This window comes from Mustela putorius, unplaced genomic scaffold, assembly GCF_011764305.1.
Source record: "Mustela putorius furo isolate JIRA1106 unplaced genomic scaffold, ASM1176430v1.1 tig00003909_pilon_pilon_pilon, whole genome shotgun sequence".
Classification (NCBI taxonomy): domain Eukaryota; kingdom Metazoa; phylum Chordata; class Mammalia; order Carnivora; family Mustelidae; genus Mustela; species Mustela putorius.
Genome location: NW_025422057.1, coordinates 28,133,145 through 28,154,640, shown reverse-complemented (window position 1 = coordinate 28,154,640; position 21,496 = coordinate 28,133,145). Strand labels below are relative to the sequence as shown.

The 21,496-nt window shown below is 39.7% G+C and overlaps 1 long non-coding RNA gene and 1 pseudogene across 2 annotated transcripts; both read right to left on the bottom strand.

Annotated features, from left to right (window-relative positions):
* Window positions 1–1,729: 1,729 nt before the first annotated feature.
* LOC106005519 lies at window positions 1,730–16,477 on the bottom strand. Of its 2 annotated transcripts, none has more exons than XR_001178922.2 (3): window positions 15,643–16,477; window positions 5,960–6,026; window positions 1,730–2,061 (listed from the first exon to the last, which is right to left on the bottom strand). It is a non-coding gene; the product is annotated as an uncharacterized LOC106005519 (long non-coding RNA). The 2 variants fall into 2 exon arrangements; XR_006603198.1 differs by lacking the exon at window positions 15,643–16,477 and adding an exon at window positions 15,120–15,253.
* Window positions 12,633–14,485, bottom strand: LOC101670894 (annotated as a pseudogene).
* Window positions 16,478–21,496: the final 5,019 nt, after the last annotated feature.

The window sequence follows — 21,496 nt, the reverse complement described above, 5'->3', positions numbered from 1 at the left end:
CACATATAGTCCAGCGGGTTGGCCCGAAATAAGTACCAAATTCCTAGTACCATAGGGCTGCTGTCTTACACCCATTGCTAAAATCCATAACCATTCTGATGAGATCCTGACACCCCAGGTCATGAATCAAGACAGAAGGCTGTGAAGGCATTAGTAAGGTTTCACGGGTTATGCCCTTTTTCTAGAACAATGTGATTACTGGAGGCTTGGCTTGGCAGCTCTCAGAGAAGCCCAAATTGCTTCTCTGCAGAAGAATCCCTATTTCTCTGGTAAATGTGCCTAGAGTTATTATGAGGACCTCACTCATGCTAAACAGATGACCCCCATTCTCTAGGAGAGGGATATACCCTTCCTGCCTGATTGAACTTTGGGTTGCAGTAAAGTGGGAATGCCATCTACATATCAGAGCTGAGGTTGACACTCCTTCCCCGGAATTCCACTCTGATACCTGAACATGTGTGCTAAAGCCAGACGGCTTGCAATGCCTCTCAGAATAACTAGAAGCGGACGGAGCCTGTGTGTCAGAGGGATGTGATATTTAAGTTTCCAACTTTTTTTTTTAAGATTTATTTTTTGGACAGAGAGAAATCACAAGTAGGCAGAGAGGCAGGCAGAGAGAGAAGGGGAAGCAGGCTCCCCGCTGAGCAGAAAACCCAATGTGGGGCTGGATCTCAGAACCCTGAGATCGTGACCTGAGCCGAAGGCAGAGACTTAACCCACTGAGCCACCCAGGCACCCCTTAAGTTTCCAATTTTAATGAGATATAACTAACATTATACATAATTATACATAACATTGTGTACATTTAAGATGTACAACGGGATGATTTGATATATGTATATGTATTTGATATATGTATATGTATATGTATATGTTGCAATAAAGTCAGTTAACACTTCTGTCACCTCACCTACTTATGTCTGTGTGTGCATGTAGTGAGAATATTTAAATCAACTCTCTTTTCAAGCATATAATATACAGTATATAATATACAGTCACCATGCTATACATTGAATCTCCCAAGTTTATTCACCTTACAGCTGGGAGTTTGCATTCTTTGATCAATATCTCATTTCATCCATCCCCCAACCACTAGCAACCACCATTCTACTTTCTGTTTCTATGAGTTTGGCTGTTTTAGATTCCACATATAAGTGAGATCTACAGTATTTGTCTTTCTCTGTCTGACTTATTTTACCCAGCATAATGCACAAGGATATAATTTTAAATACAAGTTCAACTCCCTCTTAGGCCATTTGACCCTGGGCTAATTAATTAACTTCTCTAAACTTCTGTTTCCTTTGTATAGGATGGAGAGGAAAAAGTTCCTTTCTCATGAGTTGGGTGGGTCAGCCAAGACGATGCATGCAAGGCCTTTGGCACAGTGCCTGGCACATCATAAGGGCTCAATACATATTATTAGCAGTATTGATAGCAGTAGCAGCAGCAGGGAGCATTTGTTCTGTGCTAGAGACCATGCTAGATGATGGCAATATAGTTCATTCATTCAACAAACATATATATAAGGCCTCTACTACTAAATGCTAACAGCTTTACTATTTTTTTTTAAGATTTTATTTATTTATTTGACAGACAGAGATCACAAGTAGGCAGAGAGGCAGGCAGAGGGAGAGGCGGAAGCAGGCTCCCCACTAAGCAGAGAGCCCGACACAGGATTCAATCCCAGGACCCTGGGATCATGACCTGAGCCAAAGGCAGAGGCTTTAACCCACTGAGCCACCCAGGCACCCCTACTATTATTATTTTTGATCTAGAATAAAACCAACAAAGGCTCCTGTCCATGGGGCGCTTACATTCTGGTGAAGTGACAGACAGTCAAGAGCGGAAAAGGCAGTCTTGAAAACTACAAATGAGCAAGCAAAACATTGGGGGGAAATTGGTGGGTGTAAGCACTTGGGACCACTAAGCAGAGTCATGTAACTTAGCTTGGGAGGGTCAGCGACGGCATGTGGGAGGTGAAGTAGATCAGAGGGTCCTTTCTCCTTCTGAGGTAGTTGTAAGAACGGCCCCCAAAGATGTCCACAACCGAATTCCTGGGACCTGTGAGTATGTGATGTTATAAGGCAAGGCCCAATGAAGTTTACAGATGGAATTCAGGTTGTTTATCAGCTAATCTTGAGATGGTGGAATTACCCAGGTAAAAGAAGAAGGCAGGAGGGTCAGAGCCACAGTGATGAGATGTGAGAAGGAGGGTGAATTTGGGGAATTTCCTTCTTTCTGGGTTCTCGGTATCCTCAAAGCTGCCCCCGTCTGGACCAAGAAGTTTCCAATATTTCACAATTCTCCATTTCCCTACGGGGTACCAACTCATTCCTTACTTATTCCCCACAGAGCCTGGGGAGACGGCTGCAATAATTCCCATTTCAGAGGAGGGATTTGCCCAGAGTCACATAAGTAGTCGGGGAGGGCCTGGACTCCACACCCCCTGGCAGTGAGCCCAACATTCTACTTAGCCAGTTCCAGGGGTTACAGATATGTAGCAGAAGTAAGTTCCCACCAGGGAAATATGAGCAAAGAAAGGAGTACATGAAAACTTACGGAGGAGTGGGAGGAGGTAAAAGGATATTCACATCAAGTAAGGAGGTGGGGAGCAGTCATCCTTCCTCCTCCTGTCACTCCTCCCTAGACCCCAGACAAAGGAGAGAGGGAGTGGAGAGTGGGAGAAGAGAGAGAGAGAAGGGGAAGATTGTGGTTTCCCAACCCACACTTCCAGTTATCTAAGTTTTAAATTTTCTAATGCAGCAGTAACTCTGAGTTTCTGCAGAGCAATCTCATCATTTAACCCTGCTAAATAAATATTAGTGGGCTGGGCCTATAAATGAATCACACGTCCAGCTCCATTCACATCAGCAACCACTCTTGGAGATTTGGATTTTTTTTTTTAAAGATTTTATTTTTTAAATTTATCCATTTGACAGAGATCACAAGAAGGCAGAGAGGCAGGCAGGCAGGGGTGGTGGTGGGGGGGAAGCAGGCTCTCCACTGAGCAGAGAGTCCGACGTGGGGCTCGATCCCAAGACCCTGGGATCATGATCTGAACCAAAGGCAGAGGCTTTAACCCACTAAGCCACCCAGGCACCCCACGGAGATTTGGATGTTAAGTGTTATAAGTGAGGGGTGAAGAAAACCTGGCCGGGTGTGGAGAATAAGGGAAGGCAATCCTCATAAAAGACCAAGCCCCTTCCAGTTCTCCTTGCTGGAATGTTCTTCTTGAGGCTTGTCACCTGGGGACCTTCCCCTGATCATCTCAACCTAACAGGGTTCCCTGGTTATGCTTGGTTTTATCTCCTGTTTATTTTAGTCAGAGTATTTCACTTGTCAGTCTGTAATTATCTTGCTTATTTCTTTTCTTGTTTATTTATTTATTAGCTATCTCCCACAGTAGAAGGCAAACTCAGTGAAGGCCAAGACTAACTTATCTTACTGTTCACCATGTGATTCCTGGACAATGTGTTAGATAAATTGAAGAATGAAGGAAGAAGATAATGCATGAACTAAGATCTGAGATCTGAACGAGCAGATGGTGACCCCAGAAAAACGGTGGAGTGTTTGGGATGTTTTTGAGAGGGAAGAGCCTCTTATTTTCTTTTCATCCCAATCACATGGAAATGTGCCAGGGTCTGTTCTTGGATTTCTCCTCCCTATCTGTGCTTACCCACAGATGATCTCATCCACAAATCCCAATGATTCTCACATTGAGGTCTCTTGCTCCTACTTCTCTAAACTCCAGAACTGTATTTCCAACTGCCCACTTCCCATCTAGGGAAATCCACTAGGATTTCTATGAGGCATTCCTGCCAAATAGCACCCACCCTCTCCAGTCTCTGAAGCCAGAGCAGAACTTTACAGATGCAGACTGTGTCCACAAATGCCACTAAATGATGGTGGGTTAACTGGATGAGGGGAAACCAGTCCTTTCCCATAGCGCTCCCTTTCATCTTGCCCTGCTTAATATTTCTCCAAAGCATTTACTAACATCTGACATACTGTATATTTGTCTATTTATTGTCTTCTCTCCCTGTAAGAATAGAAATTCCTCATGGGTAGAGAATTGATCTCTTTTATTTTCTGATGTGTCTCTAACAACCAGAGCAGGGTCTGGATGTAGTAGGTTTCCCATAAATACTTGCTGAGTGAGTGAATGATGGAATGATTCAAAGCTCTTACATAACCCCATCTGATCTTTATCTGAGTCTTTCTTGGGGGACCATTATATCCCATTTACATTTATGAGAACCCTTAAAATTTAAATGATTTTCCCAGATCATATAACTTATGTTTGGCAAATCTGGAGATAAATTAGCTTTCTGTCTCCAAAACTCTCCACAGTGCCAGAACTATCACATAGGCCTGGTTACATTATGAAACAGCCTCCAATTTGTCTTCCTGTTCTTAAGGGCACTTGAAAAGAATTTTCTTTTAAAATGACTTTATATGCTTGTGTAAAAAGGAAATATACTTGTTATAAAAATGTAGACAACATAGAAAAGAATAAGGATAAAAATAAGATGCTAGGAATCAACTAGGAATAACCACTGTTGGTAACCACTATTGGGATGACTCAAAATCTGCTCCTTCCCTCCTCTGCTTCCTCAGACTGGCAAATATTACCACAATTGACCCCATTTCTCAAGCCAAAGCCTAGGACTCATCCATAATCCCTCTTTTTTTTTTTTTTTTTAAGATTCTATTTATTTATTTATTTATTTGACAGAGAGAGAGGGAGAGAGCACACAAGCAGGCAAAGAGGCAGGCAGAGAGAGAAGCAGGCTCCCCACCGAGCAAGGAGCCCAATGCAGGACTCAATCCCAGGATCCAGAGACCAGGACCTGAGCCGAAGGCAGTGGCCCAACCGACTGAGCCACCCAGGCGCCCCCATAATCCCTCTTTTTATCTCACTCCTCATGTCACCAAGTTATATGGATTCTGTTTTGAAATACATCTGGAAACTACTTCTCTCACCTTGACCACCATCATCCTAGGCTAGGCGACCATGTATTTCTTGCTTGAATAATGACAATAGTGTCCTCGAATATTCTTCTTGTTTCTATTTTGGTACACTAGTTTTATTAACTATACCAGAGCCAGAGTTTTGAATTACTTTCCAACTCAAAACAGTTCAGTGATTTCCCACTGTTTTACTTAACATAAAAAATTCATACATGCCTAGTCAGCAACAGTAACAATGTCCTTTATAGTCCTTGGATGTACTAAGCTTATTTCTTCCCCAGGGCCTTTATACTTGCTGTTTCCTGTGCCTGGAATTCTCTTCTCCTACATCTTTGTGTGGCTTCTCCATTTACATCATTTAAGTTCATGCTCAAATACCACTACTTTAGAGAAGCTGGCCCTGATCTTCCTACCTACCTAAACTAGTCCCTGGCTGCCACCCCTTTCCATTCTCTATCCCTTTACTTGACTCTTCTTTGTAATACCTTCATTACCTAAAGGCATATTATGCAATTAGTTGTTCCTTTTTTTGTTTGTTTTTGTTTGTTGTATCTACTACTAAGATGTAAGTTGTGTGAAGTCAGGATCACTGTCTTGTATCCCTGCTCTCCCTCAATGCTTAGAATGATGCTTAGCACATACTAGGTGGTCCATAAACGTTTGTTAAATGAATTTTCAAATAGAAGGATAGATAATTTTATTTAAAAAGGTATTATAGCCTTTATGCTTTTAAAAATAAAAATGACTATCTTGAATATTTCCTTTTTTTAAGAACTTCTTTATTTATTTGACAGAGAGAGACGCAAAAGCTACCTAGAGTGGGAGAAGAAACAGTCTTCCCATGGAGCAAAGAGCCCGATGCAGGGTTCATGACCTGAGCTGAAGGCAGATACTTAATGACTGAGCCACCTAGGTGCCCTGAATATTTCTTATACTTAACAACAACAACAACAAAACAAGTCAAAATAAAGCCAAAGGAATTGCTTACCTTTCAAAAAACGTCCTTCATAAGATGAAATAATAGTTGCCAAATAATGTCTCTAAAGAAAATGGCTCTAAAAAAAAGAAAAGTATAGAAATCATTAAGGGATGGTGATTGTTAACACTGTTAGGTTTTTCAACCACATACTTCACTTTTAGGTGGGAACAATTTTTGTTTGTTCATTTATTCACTTAACAAAAATATATTGACCACTTCATGTCAAAGTCTGGTGTGGGGCTAGAAAGTAAGACAGGCAAGATCCCACTCTCATGGTCTGTGGGGGAGGTGGTATAGCAGACATAAAATAAACAGTGAATACTTAATGACTGAGACATTTTCAGGTTTTATTTATGAAGAAAATAAAACAGTATGTGGTGATAGAGACGGGCCCAAGGCAGGCTAGGGTGTGTTGGGGTGGCTGATTTGGATTGGGGGTCAGAGATGGCCTGTCTTGTGCAAGTGACAAATTTATTTGAGTTTTGTATCATTAAAGGAGTCAGGGGAATCTCCGGGAACAGAGAGCAAGCAATCCAGGCAGACGCAGTACCTGTTGACGGTTTTGGACACTGGAGGAAAAGATAGTGCAGGAGCTTAGAGACCAAAGAGGCCACACACATCTGAGAGGAGAGTAGGGAGGTGGCACACAACTGGTTCATATGGAAAGCGGTTCAGATTTTATTCCAAGAGTATTAGACAGAAGGATAGCATGAAGTGAGCTCTCCTTTCTTCTAAAAGCTCCTTTGCAGTCCAGTGGCTCCAGATTATGTTAGTCACATTACTTGATGCTATAAGATTTATATTCAGTTCTGTGTTCAATTGTCACAAGCGTTGAGCTGTCTTTTAGATTTAAAATGGTACAAATGTTTATTATCATTGTTTAAAACCTGTGGCTTCTCTTCCTCCCTTCCTCCTCCCTTGGTTTTCTTTCAGGAAAAAAAAATTAATTTTATTGTTTCCCATCATTACATATTTAAGAGCAAATTTGTAGAGATGAAAAAAGACCTCAACAGAAATGTAATTTAAACATGAAAAAAGTTCTTTTTTCCATGGTATTAGGTTGATAACTAAAGTGCATTTGTCTGGTTTTCACAGTAACTTTTGTTTACTAGTCAAGACTGCCATAAAATCAAGGTTTTCGGTGTTTTGTCTATTCTACCATTCTTGACATTAGAGGCCTCAAAAAAGCCATGCACTCTTGGTACTTCGAGGCTGTGCTGAGCTCTTCGTGATGGCTTTATTTTTCTCTCTTATTTTTCTTCCTAAGTTCTTCCTTCAGTCACCTCCCTGATATTCTGCCTTCCTGAATGGCTTTTCTTTATATTCTGATTTTCCAGGAGTGTCCCTGCCCCTCAACTCCCTATACCCATTAAGATTAGATAGAAAATGTCGACAGATTGTAGCTTTACTTCTTTCTCAAGTGAGTGGAGTTTGGAAGCAAGCCGTTGAAGACCACTGTGATCATCAAATGGCCTAGGCCCCTTTTCATTTGTTGCTCTAGCAATCTTACTTCACAGAAATGCATCTTATGTGTGGACAGATGTCCCAGCGCCACCAGGATATTTACATTCCAGCCACCAGGAAGGAACCCACCTTCTTCCTTGAAAAGCAAACTTCCCACCCTCACACACTGTTGGTGGAAACAGATAAATTGAATGTGGTGTACACATATGCAGCAATAAAAATAATTAAGTACTAATACATGCTATAACATGGATGAACCTTGGAAACACTATGCTGAATGAAAACCTACATCTTACATGATTCCATTTGTATGTGGTGTATGGATTATATCTCAATAAAGCTGCTGAAAAAAAATAAAAACAAAGGCAAACTTCCCAGTTTTACACATGGCTTCCACTTCCACCTCATAGGCTAGAAGGTAGTCACATGGTCATATCTATACGCGAGGGAAGCTGGTAAATGTAGTGTTTACCCCAGACAGCCATGAGCCCAGCTAAAATCAGAGGTTCTATTCCAATAAAAAGAGAGGATAGAGACTGCAGAACACTGATCATCTCTGACCCACCTTAGTCAGACCTTAGACCCTGTCAATCTACTCACAGAGAGTCACTGGATGCACTTTCCAGGAACATGACACTTAATTTTACGTGAATTGGTCTCTTTTCCAGAGTCTATGCAAGAATGTGTTGGCTTTGTGTGCTCACATATTTTAGATGAAAATTAATTTCATTTGGCAGTCATTCTTTACAGTTTTGTTTTATAACATTTTCCTTATTTATTGAAAGGGAAAGGTGTTTTTACCTTTTTTCTCTTTTATTTTGCTTTCAGCTTGTTTCAAAAGTTGGAAGTGAATTCAAAATGCCCCTTTCCTACATTTTTAACTCCAGTTTTTCAGAATAAGTACTCTTGAATACCTTTTTTCCTAAATGCAGCCCTTCTGGGATTTTGTAGAAGCTCAAGTCCTCCTGGTGTTTCCCCTACTTTTTGAATCCAGCCCAGTCCCCAGTGTTGGACGTTCAGTGCTCTCTAGAAAGCAGCTGTTCTCCAGATACCCTCCCCTCCCACCCCACATACATACTATCTGCTCATTGGGTCTCACTTTTCAATAAAAGTTCTGTATAAGCTGTAGAGTGCTATGTATATATTAGCTGTATTTACTAATTTCTTGCTGCCTTGATTAGAATGCTTTCTTCCTTTTGCCTGTTCCTCAGGGACCTCAAATGCAACCCCTTTGAATCCAAACATAGCTTCTCTTCTCCCTTAACCGCTCTTCTTGGGAAATGGCACCACCTGTTGCCCAAGTCAAAAACATGGGAGCTGTTCTGAATGCTCCCTTCTCACCCACTTCCCAAATGTATTCACTCACTAAGGCCTCTCCATTCTCTTTCTTGATTGTCCTCACCACTGCCCTTGCTCTTCACCTCCACTGCCACTGTCTCAGCTCTGTTCTCATTCATCCTGGACTGCATCTGCCTTCCTGCCTAGGATTCAAATCCCTCCGGCTGCACATGTCACACAGCAGCCAGCGTCATTTTTCTTCAGTGCAAACCACACCAAATTTCCTGTTCTCGTCACTGTTCAGATCCTTTACTGGTTCTCTACTCTCCTCAGTTAAGTTTAAACCTCTTTGCCTGGCAACAAGGCCCTCCAAAGCCTGGTGTTTACTGCTTGTGCCACAGCAGATCGCCTCTCTTCCCCAAATGACCTCTCCTTCCTGCTAGTCATACCAAGCAACCCACAATCTTTCAAAAGCCTCCACGGTATTGCCCCCAATCTTTAAGAATTATGTTAAAATACACCAACAGAAAAGAGGTTGAGATCTCCTCTCTCTTCATCGGGAAGCTGACTCCTATTTGTGTTTCAAAACTAAGTTTAGGCATCATTTTCTCTAAACCTCTCCTTTCCTTTACCCCGGTCTGATTTCAGTGTCCTTCCCTCGTGTTTCCATAAACCCTGTGCATACTTCTCTACAAACATAGCATGATGCTGTAATTGTTGGCTTATTTGTTTGTCCTCCCTTAAGTCCAGGGATAATATCTCGTTTCTGGATTCCCAGTCCCACACCTATACTTGAATTGTATAACAGAATTAAACAAATGTTGAAAAGCAGTAACTAATAATGAACTCTCTCCTCTGCATTTACATTTTGTTGACTTTAGAACAGGGCAGGAAATGACTAAGTGGAATTCCAGAAACCCAGGCTCTTCCACATGCCCCCACTAACCCTACTTCCAATAGGGCAATCATTGATTCAGTGACATGTTGACTCAGACTTCTCTCCAGCTAGTGGAAAGCAGGCATAGCATGGACTCTGAATCCGTTTTGTGTACCAGTATTGCCCAATTTGTCAATAGCCTGTACCTGTGTAATCCTCCTTGTTGGGGTAAAGTGGTTCTTTCTGAGTTTGAAAAAACTAATGTAATGTGTGTTTACTGATACATCATATCAGGTATAAGGGTATCATGCAGGTTAACTGAAAAAGAGGAGGCTGAGTCTAAGTGACCTGGTTATCTGGGATGAAGGGACTAACATATGTTAGACTTTGAGCAGCCTGCCAACTGGACCAGTAACAGACCATGGGTCCAAATGTAGTAGGGGGCAACTGTATTTTATTGATTTTAAGGTGCTCTTAGTTCATATTTTAGTGTCTCTGAAACTGAAATGTATTTAAATTCAGAGAAATACAGTATTATAATAAGTATAAGAGAAATCCAGCATCACTATTATACCAGAGAAATATAATGAACAAATATTAATTGACTGAATAGTGCCTAAGCCTGGAATTTCATACATTAATCCAGGAAACAGAGTGGGAAAAAGCAATGAATGGCTCACCAAGAATCTCTAAAAACCTAAATTTGCATTGGCTGTGGGAGAATTTTCAGAGACTTGAGTGTAAAAAACCATCACTTATTAGTTCTAATTATCAGAGAAAATATACACATTTCACTCATCCTCGACCTCCTAAACTTGGAAAGTAAGAGTTATTAATTTTACTTTTCAGATGAAGATTGAGAAAGTCTGGTCCTGCCCTAAGTCACATAGCTAGCATATGTCCCAAATGATCAGATTAAAATCTGTTAGCTTTGTTCTATTCTATGTTCCCTCCTGAAGCAAGCACTAACCCTAAAGATAAAAATAATTGTTATCTAAGGCAGGAGGAAAATTTTTTCAGTTTGAGCAACTGGATCATCCCTGAAGATCAAACCTATCCCTCCATATTTGAAACTAACAGACAGATAGGTAAGAGAGGCTTGAGCAAGCTTCTTGAGTTTGGCTTTTAAGAGCCTTGAGAATGGAAATTCATAAGAGTTATTTCATCCTAAACATCCTAAACAACCACGAATATGAAGTTGAGTCCAGTCTAGTCCATGAAAAAATCAGAACTAGAACTGACTACCTGAATATAATGTTGGTACCCTTATGTAAAGGCCTGGAGACTTAAACTTTGACATCACTGAGACCAAAGGTATTTTGCCCTAAATCTTTCTCTTGTGATTGCAAATTTGTAGAATTACCTACTGTTTACCTGATACCAGGACCTATGCCTGGTATCAAATCCTCCTCTTATATCAACCTCAGTCCAGCCAAAGTTCACCAACCCCTCTTGGAAACTCTAGATTGGACTGGTGACTCCCCGAAAGTGGCCCAATTCCTTCCAGTTCTGGTTGTGCCTAGGACTGGGGCTTTTCCTTTCTCCTTACTGGCCTGTTCCAATTCCATACTTCTGATATTCCAGCATGCCTTTTGGAACCTGAGTCTTGACACTGCATGACCTTAGGCGGGGTTTAGAAGATTACCTATAAGCCAAGAAGTACTTACTAGTCGTCATGCTTCTATTTTATCAGGACAACCTGTGCAAATTATTTTGCATTGTATATATATATATATATTTTTTTTTATAAAAGAAATTTTTTTAAGATATAATTCACATACTATAAAATTCACCCATTTAAGGGTAAAGTTCAGTGGTTTTTAGAAAATGAGTTGTACAGTCATCACTACAATCGGATCTTAGACTATTTTCATCAGCCCCCTTCCTACCACCCAGAGAAAACAGTGTGCTCATTTGCCATCACTTTCTAGCCCTAAACAATCATGAATCCACTTTCTGTCTCTATAGATGTGCCTGTTATGGACATTTCATATAAATGGAATCATACAAAATGTGATCTTTTGTCTGGCTTCTTTCATTTAGAATAATGTTTTTGAGGTTCATCCATATTGTAGCATATATCTGTACTTCATTTCCTTTTAATGGTCAGATAATATTCCATTGTATGGCTCTTCCACATTTTGTTTATCCATTTACCAGTAGATAAACATTTGGGTTGCTTCCACTTTTTGTTTACTATGAATAATGCTATTATGAATACTCTTGTACAAGTTCTTGTGTGGACATGTTTTATTTGTCCTGGGTATACACCTTGGAGTGAAATTGTTGTTCATATGGTAATTCTATGCTTAGCACTTTTGAGGAACTGCCAAACTGTTTTCCAAACTGGCTGCCCCATTTTACATTCCTAGCAGAAATTTATGAAGATTCTAACTTCTCCCTATTTTTGTAAGTACTTGTTCTTACCTGTCCTTATTTTAGTCTTCCAAGTGGGTGTGAAGTGGTATCTCATTGTGGCTTTCATTTGCATTTCTCTGGTAACTAACAATCTTGAGAAACCTTTTGTTTGTTTATTGGCCATTTGTATATCTTCTTTGGAGAAATGTCTATTCAAGCCCTTTGCCTATTTTTAAATTGGGTTATCTTTTTATTACCAAGTTACCAGAGTTCTTTATAAATTCTGGGTACAAGTCCCATACTGTATATGACTTGCAAATATCTTTTCCCATTCTGTGGGTTGTCTCTTTTTTGATGTTGTCCTTTGAAGCACAAAAGTTTAAAATTTTGATAAAGTCCAACTTATCCATTTTTTTGGTTGTTGTTACTTGTGCTCTTGATGTCATTTCAAGAACCTACTACGTAACTCGAGGTCATGAAGATTTACTACTATGTTTTCTTCTAAGAGTTTTATAGTTTTAACTCTGACATTTAGGTCTATGAGCCACTTGGGAGTTGATTTTTGTGTATGGTTTAAGGAAGAGGTCCAACTTCATTCTTTTGCATGTGAATATCCAATTGTCCCAGCTCCATTTGTGGAAAAGACTATTCTTTCCCTATTGCCTTGATACCCTTGTTGAAAATCAATTGACCATAAGTGTGAAGTTTTATTTCTGGATCTTCAATCTATATGTCTATTTATACACCAGTGTCACACATTGTTAATTACTATAGTTTTATAGTTTGTTTTTTTTCTCAACTATAATTTTTTTTAATAAAGAAAATTATAAAACATGGAAAAATCAGTTCAGATCTACTACTTCTTTAGTAGATCATTGTTTGACAAAGTAACATCAATTTTTAAATACTATTTCATAAAGCACGATGGAGAAGAGAAATTTTTCATTATAGTTAGAAAAGTCACAAAAAAATTTGCCAAGAAAAGCAAAAGTCATTTTGAAAATAAACACAGTCCATGCCAAACTAGTATAAAATGAATCCAGGAGCCTTCAAAAGGAAAAAACTTTCTCTCCAATATTTTCTCTCCTTTTTATGGCTTCTGAAATGGGGAGACTCTCAAATTCAAAGGTTGCTGAGCTGTTCTGATTTGGCTCTTTTGGCATCTGTTTGTTCACCACTCTTGCCCTTCTTCCTTAACATCTACTCCCCCCCGCCCCCAGTATCCTTCTTGTCTTCTTTGGTTCTAGTTTTCTTTGCTCTTTCCTTATGATAGTCACATTTCTATGACCTCCTTTCCCTCATCCTCAGAATCTGAGAATCCCTCATCACAAGCTCTCTCTTTATCTGATATTCAAATAGAAATTTTCTTTTCTGATTCTTGTCCATCTTTATCTCCACTGTCTTCATGAATAGCATCTTCCGGAATAGCTTTCATCTGGATGCCAGGTGCATGACATAGCATGTGTAAATTTTCAAATAAATGCTGTTTTATCTTTTCCGTATATTCCATAGTGTTCTGGCTTGTCCTGTTTGAAGGACTAATATACAGTTTGCAGTCTGGCCCAAAATACTCAACGTAATCATTATATGGCAATTCACTGGGAACCTCACAATTGAAGGCAACTGTAGTCTTATATGTCCAATATCGAGCAACATTACAGATTGTCTATCCACCTCCCCCAAGCATCAGTATTGGCATATTGAAAGTTTTTACCACTTCTACACATTTGGCATGACCTTTGACGATCAGACTGAAGCAACCAAGTCTATTACCAAATAATGAGTCTGCACCACACTGTGACACCACAGCACTAGGTTGATATACCTCCATCACTTTCAGGATAATAGGTTTACAAAACTCCCTGACTCATCATCCATACCATCTCTCATTGGAAAGTTGACAGCAGAATACAGACTATTCTGTACCAATATCCCTCATGTCTCCTCTTCCAGCTAAGTATTCCCTATATTTTGGAATAACGGTCATTACACGATCTGTTGCATAAAAATCTTCTTGAGCACCATCACTGTGATGAATATCAGTAATAATACATAAGACTCTCTGATGATACTTCAGTAACTCAAGGATGGCAAGTACAATATCATTAACACAACAGAATCCTAACTTTTCTGATTTCTTAGTATGATGGAATCCTCCAGCCCAGGTAACAGCCATGTTGGTTTGTTGTTGGTTTAACTTCACAGCCCCAAGCACCAACTGAGGGCTGACAAAACTTAGTCCATTGAACTCTGGACAATTATCTCCAACACTAAATTTCTGCATCTGCTTACTATAGCCAGACATGTTATCTGGTCTTATTGAATATAAACATTTGATGTGGTTTTGCCAAAATGCCACTGTGGTATTTTGCCATTTCCAGTGGTTTTATGGGGACTGTGTATTTCCATTTTTTTATGTAGGCCATAACTTAGCAGCAAGTTACAGAGCCATGAGGATTCTGAGGTTTCATGGGCTGATCCAGTCCATAATAATAATTTCGAGTATCACCATCATAGTAGTTGACTTTCTTCTTGCCACCTCCCTAACACTAGGCCATGGATTCCCGGACCACATCCAGCTCCCAGTTCTGGCTCTTCCTGCTCCTGCTGCTGGGTCTCAACCCAACTTGCAGTTGGCAGTGCCACAGAAAAGGGCTGGCTGGTGGTTGGAGAGAAAAGAGTGATGGAAGGATCGAGAGCACCTAGTATATACAGTAAAATATTGACAGTGATTATCTCTGTAGGGTGTTTATTTATTTTGCTTTTTTCATTTTCTACTTTTTATGTTAAACACCTACTATCATTGTAATTAGAAGCAAAACATATCAACCATTATTTTTGAAAATACAAATCAAATCAAATCAAATGATTAGATAACAAGGAAAAAAAATGTGTACTGACCAATCCTAAATTATTTTTATGAACTTATGGAAAACAGTAACTGGGAGCCAACCAGCTCCTGCACAGAGGCAAGGGTATATGGGGCTCTAAATTTCAGAGGGGAAGAAAGATTAAATGGCCAAGGTCTTTTTGATGGTCCCTGGCTCTAGGAATCAGAAAATTAATAATGATTAATAGTTTACAAAAAAGAAAAGAACTTGTACATTTTGTTTTAGAAGTCTGTATTACAAAGGGGAGATCAACAAAAGTTGGCAAAAGCAAATTCCTTTGTCATCTGGTAATACATGATACCTGATTTGGATTGCCCTTCTTTGGTTTCTTTAAAAACCTGCATTGTGGGGCGCCTGGGTGGCTCAGTGGGTTAAGCCGCTGCCTTCAGCTCAGGTCATGATCTCAGGGTCCTGGGATCAAGTCCAGCGTCGGGCTCTCTGCTCGGCGGGGAGCCTGCTTCCCTCTCTCTCTCTCTCTCTCTGCCTGCCTGTCCATCTACTTGTGATTTCTCTCTGTCAAATAAATAAATAAAATATTTAAAAAAAAAATAAAAAATAAAAACCTGCATTGTACTCAATTACCAAACAACAAAATAGTTCCTGGAGGACCTATCTGATCTTACTGGTGTACATACTTAAATGGTTTCATCCAGATTTGGAGAGTTATAACAATTTGATTTGATTGACTTTCCTATCACTAGTAGATTACTGAGTTATACCATAAATTCAGCGAAGCTAAAAACTGTCCAGAATGTGCATGTGTATGACTTCTGTGGATTTATTTGTATTTGCCATGGAAAAAAGGCACAAAGTATTCTATTTACCTGAAGCTGCTATTTTTATCCAAAAAGTGTCCTGGATCAAACTTCTCTGGATTGGGAAACTCCTTGCCATTGAAAAAAACTAAAGACAGTAATGCAATACAGTAGTGCCCTGGAACCAAGAAATGGAGAGTGGAATGTTACTCTATCACACTTATCCTTGGTTTATAAAAAAAAACAAAAACAAAAAAAACAAAAAAAAACCACCACCACCACCTAACACTCTTAATTATAGTGGATTGAATAGGACTGAGCACTCTTAAACTAGCCTCATGAGTGGTTTTCTAGAGTTATGGCTGTTTTACACACACTCTCATATATTACCTTTTACTGAATAATAAGATGGTTGTCAGTGGGAAGAACAATATTATGGTCAATGTGTAATAATCAATTCTTGAAAAGCTAGGGTTTGTAACCCATTTTGTCTAGACAACAAACTTTACTGGAATTGCTGCCTCAAATTAGGAGCTTACATGTCATAATATTTTTCTTTCTGAATCCAGATATGAATGGAAGAAAATGAGATATGAAATTACTGACTCAAACCCCACTTCCCTCACTTGTAAAATGGGGGTGAGGCAACCAAAACAACAGGCTTTCTTCTTTTTTCACAAAAAGTTTTGAGGATTAAATTACAAAATAGTAACAATAACCACAATTTACATTGGGCCCTTCACATTTACCTGACACTGCACTTAGTTTTTTAGAGATCTCATTTAATCTTCACTTCAACCATGTCTAGTAGGCTCTCTTTGTTCATATGGTATCAACAAGGAAACTGACATTTAGAAAGAAGAAATAATTTGAGGGCGCCTGGGTGGCTCAGTGGGTTAAGCCGCTGCCTTCGGCTCAGGTCATGATCTCAGGGTCCTGGGATCGAGTCCCGCATGGGGCTCTCTGCTCAGCAGGGAGCCTGCTTCCTTCTCTCTCTCTCTGCCTGCCTCTCAGTATACTTGTGATTTCTCTCTGTCAAATAAATAAATAAAATCTTAAAAAAAAATACTTTAAAGAAATAATTTGAGGTTAGACTTTTAGCAAGTGGCATGGTTAGAACTTGAACCAGGTTCTGATTATAAAAGCATTCCTACTACTTAAGCAAAAGCTTCCTTTTTCCATATTTACTTTATTTTGCATTTCCCCTAAACATTATTTTACAATGATTAGAGTAGGTAATACATGCACATGGTATAAAATATAAGAAAATGTAGAAAAGTGTGAAAAGTGAAAATGAATCCACTTCTTCTCCTATATTCTTTTGGTTTCCTTCTTTATGAAATCACTGTTACGCACTTATGATATATCCTTTGGGAGATAGATTACAGATTAAAAAAAAAAAAAAGACACATATATACATCCCCCACTATTTTCACTTAAATAGCAGCATCCTAAGGTATTCTGTCACTTGCTTAGTATTCTACTTTGTTGAAATAAGGCAATTTTTAAAAAAGATTTTATTTATTTATTTGACACACACACACACACACACACACACAGATATCACAAGTAGGCAGAAAGGCAGGCAGAGAGAGAGAAGGGGATACAGGCTCCCTGCCGAGCAGAGAGCCCAATGTGGGGCTCGATCCCAGGACCGTGGGATCATGACCCTAGCCGAAGGCAGAGGCTTTAATCCACTGAGCCACCCAAGCACCCAAAATAAGGGAATTTTAAAAACTCTTTTAAAGTGAACACTCAAGAGATCTTCCCATCTTTAAATATCACAAATATTGCTATGATGAATACTCTTATTTTGGGGGAGGTTCATGAAGGATAAATTCTCAGTAATGAAATGCTTTTTAAATTTTGTTTTGAATTTTGGTGAATACTGCCACATTGCCTTCCACAGAGGTTATTTTACAGTTTATAGATTAACATTCTCTGAATATACACTTGAGCCACCAAGAATAAATTTTCATGTAAGATGTGAGCTAGGGATATATATTATTTCCAACTCCCCCGAATTTTCTGAACTCTATTGAATAATCCAGATTTTCCCTCTAGGTTACAAGGAAAAAGGCTCCTTTATCATGTACTAAGCTTCCATACGGAATTATTTTTTATACTTTAATTGACCTACTAAAGCTATAGTACTCAGGTTCAATAACTGTGATTTTAAGATTTTATTTGAGAGACAGAGTGAGCAGAGGGAGGAGCAGAGGGAGAGGGACAAGCAGATGGATGTGGGGCTTGGTCCCACGACTCTGAGATCATGACCTGAGCAGAAATCAGGAGTCGGACACTTAACCAACTGAGCCACCCAGGTGCCCCAGTAACTGTGACTTCATATTTTAACATTAGGTAGGGTTATTGTGACTATTCTTTTAAAACTTTCCCTATCAAGTTTGGGATGTTAGTTTAGTTCCAAAAACTACCTGGTTGATATTTTTACTGAAATTTCATAAACATGTAGATTGATTTTGGGATAACTGCTCTCTCTTCCTTCCCACAGAATAAGACAATTTATTAAAAATCTTACATCCTATCTTTCACAGTTTAAAGTTTTTTCTATAGATCTTGAAATTTCTTGCTTATTCCCAAGTATTTTATCCTGGCTTTTAATTAATAAAAACTGGACTTCATTATATTTTTTAAGTTTTATTTTATATAGGGTAGCAATTGTTTGTGGGGCACCTGGGTGGCTCAGTTGTTTAAGTGTCTGACTCTTGATTTTGGCTCAGGTCATGATCTCATGGTCATGAGATCGAGCCCCGTGTTGGTTGGGCTCCTTGCTCAGCTTGGAGTCTACTTGAGATTCTCTCCTTCTCCTTTGGCCCCTTGCACTCATCCTGTCTCTAAAATAAATAATTAAATATTTAATAAATTTGTACTTAACTACTGAATTCTATTTTTGCAATCATTTTTAGAAAATTTTCTTGTACTTTACAGGTACAATTGTATCGTCTACAAATATGCCTCCTTTGGGGTGCCTGGGTGGCTCAGTGGGTTAAATGCCTTCGGCTCAGGTCATGATCCCAGGGTCCTGGGATCGAGCCCCGCATCGGGCTCTCTGCTTAGCAGGGAGCCTGCTTCCCCTCTCTCTCTGCCTGCCTCTCTGCCTACTTGTGATCTCTGTCAAATAAATAAATAAAATCTTAAAAAAAAAATGCCTCTTTTAAAATTTTATTTCATCCCCTTTTTCTAATTCTAGTAATGGTAGATAGACTTGTTTTATTCCTGATACAATGGTGATCCTTTTAGTCTTTCATCAATTAGCCTGATTTGAGAAATGTTTTCTCTGGCTAGGGAGGTATTCATCCATTCCCATTTTATTAAGGGTTTAAAAAGTTAAAAAATGGATGTTAATTATCAAAGCCATTTTCTATACAAACAAGACATCATGTGATTGCTCCTAAATTCTACCAACATGATGCTTTTTTATTTGTATTTTGGAGAGAGAGAGAGAGAGAGCTCGAGCATGTGAGAGCAAGGGCAGGGAGTGGCAGCGGGAGAGGGAGAACAAGAATCTTAAGCAGGCTCCATGCCCAGCGCAGAGCCCAACAGTGGGCTCTATTTCACAACCCTGAGATCATGACCAGAACCAAAATAAAGACTCAAACACTTAACTGACTGAGCCATCCAGGCACCCCTACATGGTTAATTTTACTAGATTTCCTAGTGTTAGACTATTCCTGTGTTACTGATTATCTTCATTTGGTAGTAATGTAGTATTTTTTTTTAATTTTTTATTTTTTATAAACATATATTTTTATCCCCAGGGGTACAGGTCTGTGAATCACCAGGTTTACACACTTCACAGCACTCACCAAAGCACATACCCTCCCCAATGTCCATAATCCCACCCCCTTCTCCCAAAACCCCTCCCCCCAGCAACCCTCAGTTTGTTTTGTGAGATTAAGAGTCACTTAGGGCGCCTGGGTGGCTCAGTGGGTTAAGAGTCACTTATAGTTTGTCTCCCTCCCAATCCCATCTTGTTTCATTTATTCTTCTCCTACCCACTTAAGCCCCCATGTTGCATCACCACTTCCATGACATGAACAGACATTTCTGCAAAGAAGACATCCAGATGGCCAACAGACACATGAAAAAGTGCTCCATATCACTCGGCATCACGGAAATACAAATCAAAACCACAATGAGATATCACCTCACACCGGTAATGTAGTATTTTTAATGTGATGCTAGACTGTTAGTAGACTTTTGCACTGATATTTTTAAGATTGGTAGCTATTTCTCTTTTGTGGTATTTTGGTCAGGCTTGGCACCTTTTCCTCCCCTTCTATTCTTTAGAACTGTTTAAATGTAAAACCCAACCCCTTAATCACTACAAAAAACTGACTACATCTTCAGTGAGCATGTTGATGTTTTGGTAAGTGCAAAGTGCTCTATGAATATTAACTGTTAGAAGCTCCAATATCCCAAATGTTGTGCTATGTGATGTCCTCGAGGAGAATTTGGGTTAAAGAAGGTTGACGCTTGGACTGATTACCTTAGAGCTACAATCACATTTTCTATCTCTTCTTCCTTTTAAAAATCCATCATGATAAAGATATCATGAGATCCTCATTACTGGAAATCACTGCCCCCTTTATACAGCCTCTATGAGAGTGGGACAGGGCCTTGGACGGGGTCTAGATCAGCCTCCCGCAGTTTAGGAAGACAAAAATGCACCCCAACAATCACCATGCAGAAATCATTATGCAAACTGCATAAAAATATGTTGCTGAACCCACTGAAGAGCCCTGTGAAGATGTAACCAAGTTCAGAGATGTTAGGTAACTTCCCATGGTTACAAATTAAGTCCTCACACAGATAGATACTCTACCCTAATTTCTAGGTCTTTCTTTTTTCCCCCACTATTCACTTTCCTGCATTTCACATTCATCCTTTTTTTCTTTTGTGCAACAAAACTGACACTGACCAACTGATGAGCAACAGATACCAGCCCAAGAAAGAGCAGAATCACAGTCCCTGCCCCTAGAGAGCTGAACATTTGTGAAGAAAGACATCAAACAGGTAAAGTGACGTGTGTGAAATGTTCTAAGGCAGAAATGTGAAGTGCTGACCTGAGCCAACAGTTTAGCGTGACCTGTCTGAAGAAGTGAAGACTTATCAGGAGTTAGCAAAGGAAAGTCGGAGTTACAAGGGGAAAAAATTAGCCAGGTTGATAGAACACTTTATTTAAAGGGACACAGAGAAGGTACATTCAAGGACTCAGGCTAGAGAGGTCTGTGGGGGCCAGATCACAAACAGCCTTCTATTGCACACATTTGGGACCTATCACCAAGCAACCAGAGATCACAACTTCTAATTCACAAAATTGCTCTTCCATAGCAACAGGCAGAAATCACTTAGTTCTAAATCACTTCATTTTAATACCCACCCAGACCTACTGGATAATTGGTTTGAATGAGTTAAATTTCCCTGGTCTGCAGCAGCAAACATAGAATACTATGGGGTTGGAGTCCACAGGAACCCAAGTAAAGGGCTCCTGTCGTTGAAACTCCCAAATACTAAGCCCCGCTGCCCAACATCACTGTGAAATTATTTCCCAGAAAGGAAAGGTTGAGAGGTGGGTAGACGAGGTCCAGCCCTGGCTCTTGGACTAACATTTAAATTGGTGACAGTAGTTACATCATACCACTGCCAGTTATAATTTGTACTGTTTGTCCTTCCTCTGCCTTAGTCTAACTGCCCCACTTCCTCCCTCCCTTCTTAGACAGCCTCCGAAGGGCACCATGCTCCAGCCTCCCTCTTTCCTCTTCTGCTGCTGACCACATCCCACCAAGAATCAGAACATTCCTAGTTAAATTCTGTGTCAGGAAGAGTGGAAACCCTGCTTTCAAAATTCCTATAGCTGGGAAGCAGTATTCTGAGAAGAGTGTAAGAAACACCTCTACAG